Below are 6,622 nucleotides of genomic sequence, written 5' to 3'. Positions count from 1 at the left end.
TCTTTTTTTTTTTTTTTTTTTTTTCCCCGAGACAGGAAAAGCCCTTGGTGCAAAAGGAGGGGAAAACACGACAGAGGCAGGAGGGCTGCCATAAAATCGGCACCTCCTCCCACACAGCGGCTTTGCCCGCTTTCACCCTCTCTGTTTTGTAGGGTTTTCCTTCTTTGCATATTTAGCTGGCGCTGTGGCACGCTCAGCCCTCCCAGATCCCCAGGGGATGTCACTGTGCTGCAGCGTGCCTCAGTTTCCCCTTTGCAAAAATGCCCTGGGAGCACGATGGCCCTTGAAGGACTCTTGTGTATTATTTCCCCATTTTTCCAGAGCACCTGTGGGAGTGGCCCCTCTGGCTTCTCCACATGTCTCCGGTGGGCTGACGTGGTCCCTTCAGCTCCCACCTTCAGAATTCCCATTCTCATCCCCAGAGAAATAAATCCTGCCCAGAGGCAGCATCCCTGCAAGCAGGACAGGCTGAGCCTGAAATGAGCTGTGCCGGGGCAGGCCAGAGGAGTTACAGCCCCCAGGTGCCCTGTGAGGGACGAGCACCCATCCGTGTCCATCAATAGCACCCATCTATGTCCATCAACGGCACCCATCCACACCTTCAACAGCACCCATCCGTGTCCATCAACGGCACCCATCCACACCCTCAACAGCACCCATCCGTGTCCATCAACGGCACCCATCCACACCTTCAACAGCACCCATCCATGTTCATCAAGGGCACCCATCTGTGTCCCTCAACAGCACCCATCCGTGTCCCTCAACATCATCCATCCATGTCCATCAATGGCACCCATACGTGTCCCTCAACAGCACCCATCTACCCCCGTCAACAGCAGCAGACCACGACGTGCAGGTGATGCTGATGCCACCTCCAGCCCCGCAGAGGGAACCCCGCCGTTTCCTTCGCTCCCCTTTTCCCTATACATATATATTTAATTTCTTTTCGCACAGAAGGAGCCGGCTTGTCGAGGCGCCCGCCAGGGATTACAGCGCTTTGCTAAGGGCAGAGAGACCCGAGAGAGGTTTGCAAATCCAATTTGCACTAAACCCTTCCAGTGGGTTTTGGACGGTGCACAGACTAATATCCCATTAGCGTTTACTGTCCGACTCCAGCAGCAACCACCGACATGTTGAACCACTTAGCACTGCTCCAGAGCGAACAAACGAGAAATTCCTCCCGAGACAGCGACAGCAGTGCATGGGGAATGGAGATTTGGGGTGGAGGAAAGTCAAAACTGGGAGACGCTTGGGATAAAGGGGATGATAGGAATAGCTGGAGGGTCTCCAGAAGGCAGTAGGTCAGGGTCACCTGGATCTCCGCACGCAGAGATGCCGATAGGGTGGCGCAGCGTCCTGCAGACACAGACGTGTCCCCCAAGATTTCCTGTCACTGTGCAGAGAACCCCCCAGGGACCGGAGCCCTTCCACATGGAAGAGCCACACAGCTTCCAAAAAAGCCAAGTTTTGTCCTCTGATCACACCCGGCTGACACTGCCCTCCCCGTCTGGCTGCCGTCTCCCATGACTCCAGTTCAGATCCGAGCTTGGGGATAAGGGACTGGGATCATTTTCCTGCCCCCAGCTGACAGCGAGTGCACTCTGTGCCGCCATAAACCGCTATCTGCAATCGGAGTGTGGCCACCCAAACTTGCCTGTGCTCCTGCAGAGGAGCCAGCACCATCAGGGAGGTAAGGGCAGGACCGTGGGGTGACACAGGCAGTGACAATTTGCCCCTTTTCCCCCCATTTTCCGCCTTTCCCAGCCCAGATGCTGCAGTGGTACCTGCTGGCGCTGCTCAGAGCAACAGGAAATTAAAGAAAGCGCCGGTGGAAGGTAACGGCGCGGCGCAGCTGAAGGAAGAGCTCCGACAAGAAGATGGATTGTGGCGCATCTCCTCTCCTGCTGCCTGCGGGAGCCGAGCCGGCAGCCCCAGCCAAGCCCTGCGCCCCGCCAGCAGCCCCGTCCTGGCAGGGAGCCCTGGGCTGGCACGCCGATGCCACCTCTCCTCCATCGCCCGCAGCCCACACAGCCTGTCCTGCTGCAGCTTCTGTGCCGGCGTTTGGTGATGGAAAAGATCTCGGATCTGCTCTTGGAGTCAAGTGGGGGCCAGGCCTCCCTCTCCTCCCATCACCCCTCCGCAAGTGACGCTTTGCCAGGGCACAGCCGGACATCACCGCCCCTTCGTGTCCCTCTGTCTGTGCTTAGAGGGCTTGTGCCACCCAAATCCCGGCTGGATCCTTCCAGTCTCTCCTCTGCCCTTCCCCGAAGCGCCCTCGGGCTCTAAACAGGCACGGCCCCCACCCCGGTTCGGGGCAGTAGGGCGATGCTGCAGCACCCAGCCCGGCTCGGTGGAGCATCCCTGCCAGCGGCCGCCTCCGGCGTCCTCCTGCCACGTGTGTCGGCTCCGCCGCTGGCACCATCCCTCCCAGACGGCTCCGTGGAGCTGTTAAGCCTCAAAAATGTGCTCTTAATAAGCCAGCACCACTTAACGAAGACAGCAGCTGCCCTATTAAATCAGTTGCGAGCCTTTCCTCGGGGACATCCTGGCGGGATGGGATGGGTGTCCCCGGGTGGGCATGCAGCACCTGCTCGAGGAGATGAAGATGTTTTGGTTTGTACCCAAGGTTTTGGCCAGTTTCGGTCCTCCTGTGTCACACAAGGGCACCGCATCCCTGCCTGTTGCAGGGAAGGCAGCAGAGAGGAAAAAGCCCAGGGAGAACCTAAAACATGGCTTCAGCACCTTGCTGGGCCCATCCCCTGCTCATTCCGCCCAGCACGGCTCTGCTGGCTGCAGCCCAGAGCTGCTCAGGGACCACAACCCCTGGGATGGACCCCACGGGGATGTGGGATTTCGGGTCCTTGGCACAGGGACAAGCTGACACTGCTCCGGGAGCGCAGCACGAGGCTGCCCGGGGATTTGGCAGCAGGACTGGGGGCTCTGCCCCATTTTATGGTGCCAAAAGGTCCTCGGCCACCAGCTGCCTTCACCAAGTCCAACAGCCCCGGTGTTTTATAGGGGAGGGTCAGGGAGCAACAACTGCCAGCAATAAATACACCCCGTGCTCTCCGCCAGCTCCGTCAGATCACAGCCAAAACCAACATTATTAAAGGCAAAAAAGCCACCACAAGCCATGCAGAAGCCCGTGGCCTGGTCAGTGATGTGAGTGCTCAGCGCTTTTGCAAACAGCTCCGCCACCACAAGCGAGACCCAGAGATGGCAAAGTCAGGGCAAAAAGTGGTTCTCACCCCAGGACTCGACCAAAATGTGTTTGTTGAGCCCGGCTGTCCCCGGAGCTCCCGTGGCCTGGAGGCAGCAAGGGTGGTGGGCTGCCAGCCCTCCGCAGCCCCCGGTAATGGCTCTTTGCTCTATCCATCCCCCAAATCCTGGCCTATTTTCTTGCTTTAAATAGTCTTTAAAAACCGGCATTCGTTTGGTTCCTTCAGGGACGTGGTTTTCTCCCTGGGAAGGACTAGAGGTGGATTACAACTGCCTCACCCTTCTGCTGCAGCCTGGGAAAAAAAAACAAACAAAACAGGCCAAGATGATACTGAGGGTCTCCCTAAAGCCTGGAGCCCTGTTACAGCAAACCCCCCAAGCCCAGACCCTGCTCACAAATTATTTCCTTGCTCAGCACCAGGCATCACCCAGGTGAGCTCACGGATGGGATTTATCGCCCTGCCCCAAGCACCACACAACCAGGTCCCTGTGCTGCAAAAAAAGCTGCTGAAATAGAGAAAACTTCAACTCCTGCCTTGGATTATTGCAGCCTAGGAGTGATGCTAAAGGAGGAACTTCCCTTCTTGGGACATCTCCTGCTGCACCAGGGCTGTCAGAGCGCTGCCTACCCCCAGCGAGGGCCGGGCAGGGCTGCCCTGCCTCCCTCGCAGCAGCCACCAGGCACCCCCTTCTACACTGGGTTTGGACAAAGTTCAAAGGAAACCTTTTCTGCTGGAAAAAAAGAAAAAAAGAAAAAGTGGTTCCATCAAAATCAAAACACTTCATGAAAACCAGTGTTGAGGCAACTGACATTTCTTATTACGGGACTGACATGCTGGCGACGTGGCCTTTGAACAGCTGCGGGAGGAAATGCTTTTTTGTCGTTGTTTGAGAACAACGCGGTGGCAAAGAGATTGTTTCAATTTAGTTCTGTGGATGCTGAGTTACAAAGTGAGCCCGTTTCGGGTTTCGTGACGAAGAAGAAACGGGAACAAAACTGCTTGTGGCATTTCCCTTCCCAGGGTGATCGCAGAGGGGGTTCCTACTCTTGGGATGCTCCTTCACACGAGAGCATCTCTGCACTGTGCCTGGCACAACCAGGAGGGAGCAAGTTAGGGTTTCTCTTCCTCTCCTCCAAGCTTAATGGGGAAAGACTACTCCAAACTGGCCAAATCCCAGAAAAAACTAGGTCGGGGGGGATTTCTCCAGTCCAGACAGCTTACGGAGCAGACGGCTCAGCCTGACCGAGGGGCCGGTCACCCCACGGCTCCATCGCTGCGGCAGCACTCCAGGGGTGCCAAGTGATACCCGGCGCGGTGGGAGCAGAGGGGTGGGAGCGGGGGGCTGGTACCTGGGTCCTCACCCCGTCCCTACACACACTGAGCCCTGGGTGCTGCCAGAGCAGCACCACACTCTGCTGCCCTGGGCTTAGCAAGGGTCCTGGAAGTGGGATTGTGCACATGTGCTTTAGCTTAGACCAGCAATGACATTGCCTGCGGCACCAGGGGAAAAACAAAACCACCCCACACCAGTAAAACACACACCAGTCCTGAGCTGTGCTACTGCACCTCCTGCGCCGGGCACCCAGGCGGGGCCCCTGCACCCTCCCTGCTCTCAGCATCTCCCTCTCCGCTGAGGCCCAGCCCTGCTGGGTACCGTGAGATGCTCTGCAGGCAGGGGCTGACATCAACAGGCAGCTGCCGGCTCTTTGTGACGCCCCGGCGTGGCTCAGCATCTCACAGGATGGGGCTCTCCTGGGTGGGCGGCTGCCCGCCCTTGTGCTGGGTGTCACCCCACCATGGCACGCTGTGCCCCGCGGTGACAGCCACCGCGATGCCTGCTCCGGCCACGCCACCCGCTGGCCCGCGTTTAGGGCCACAGGAGAGGTACCTCGACCTCAAAAGGTGAATCTTGCAAATCTCAGATCCTCCCTTGCGGTCCCCCAAAGGTGGAAATCAACCTTAAAAGCACACCGTGCAGTCTGGCACGGCTGCAGGAGAGGAGCCCAACGGCAGCCCTAGGAGGGGCCTTTCCCTGGGAGAGCGGGGCCAGGGCTGAGCCGAGAGCTGTGATTCACATCTGCACCGGGGGGGGGCACCCAGTGCAGCCCCAGCCAGGCCTGCTCCAGCCCCCAGCACCACCCACCCCTCCCTCTGCGCAGGCACCCAGGGGTGCCCACCTCCCAGGGAGAAGGGGCGCTGGAGCAGTGCCGGGACCTCCCTGTCCCCCCTTCCCCAGGGCCACGTCCCAGCAGTCCGGACCAGCTCCTCTTATTTACAGCCCAGGGGCTGGATGCCACGAGGCCTGGAAGGTGCTGGGCTCTCCCCTTGCCCTCGCAAATCCTGCGGCTGTGCAGCCCGGGGGGAGCCTGGCCCTGGTGCCCATCCTGCACAGACTGATGGCAGAGTGGGGGGGACAGCCCGGCCTCCCCCGGGGTGCCTGCAGCCGGCAGCGGGATGCGCTGCACCTCCTCTGCTCCTTCCTCCAGGCAAGAGACGAGCTGGACCAGGAGGGAGTGAGCACTTCAAGATCCAGTGCTATTTAAAATTTTGAGATGTAGAAATAGGAAAGTCTCATTTCCCCGGCCCATCCCCGGACCTGCTGGGGCGGGAGGCGCGGGACAAGCCGCTGGTGGCTGTGGGGACGCTGGGGATGCTCCCACCGGGGCACTGCCACAGCCCAGAGCAAAGCTCAGGTGCAGCATCGCCAGCTCCGCTTTGTGACCTGGAGCCAGCACCGCAGTGGGGAGATTTGGGTCTGAACCAAAGGCCCAGTTAAAACCAGCAGCTAAAAAATCAAAACCAAGTCCTCAAACCTCCTGAAGTCCTTCACAGAGAACCCCCCCCTTCCCCGCCCGAGCGCTCTGCCCTGCGCCGTGCAGCATCTCGGCCGCTTCTGCCATTAAATCCAGGAGCACCCACGAAGAGCAGAGTCTGAATTTGGGATCCACAGATGATCCTGGCTTCAGACCTGCGACTTCAGCACTCATCCAGGACCCACACGCTGCCTCCGGCAGCCGTCAGTCCCTTCTCCCGCGGTGATAAACCCTGCCCTCGACCCAGCGCCTAATTGTGGATTGGCTCCCGAAGCAAGGATGGGATTTAAATCAGTGCTGGCTACAAGCTACCATATATGTGCAATAAAGACATCTGAGGTCTAGGTTGTTTTTGTAAAGCCTCCGTGCAGACCGCAGCAAGAGTGGGAAATTCCCTCCCTCGACGCCGGGGTGAAATTCGCCTCCCGGCCCCTGCAGAGCTCTGGATTTGGTTACCACGGCTCGGCGGCGGCCGCAAGCTGGCGGCTGGAGCTGGGAGAAGGTGACGGGGTTGCAGATGCAGACAGAGCCCGGCCGTAGATCCTTCCGTTTCTTAAACTAATATTTAGACAGGACGCCTTTCCCCCC

The sequence above is a fragment of the Athene cunicularia genome (genome assembly GCF_003259725.1).
Source record: "Athene cunicularia isolate RWA chromosome 28 unlocalized genomic scaffold, athCun1 chr28_part2, whole genome shotgun sequence".
NCBI classification, from domain to species: domain Eukaryota; kingdom Metazoa; phylum Chordata; class Aves; order Strigiformes; family Strigidae; genus Athene; species Athene cunicularia.
The sequence above is the reverse complement of the archived record's forward strand: the minus strand, read 5'-3'. Positions refer to the sequence as shown.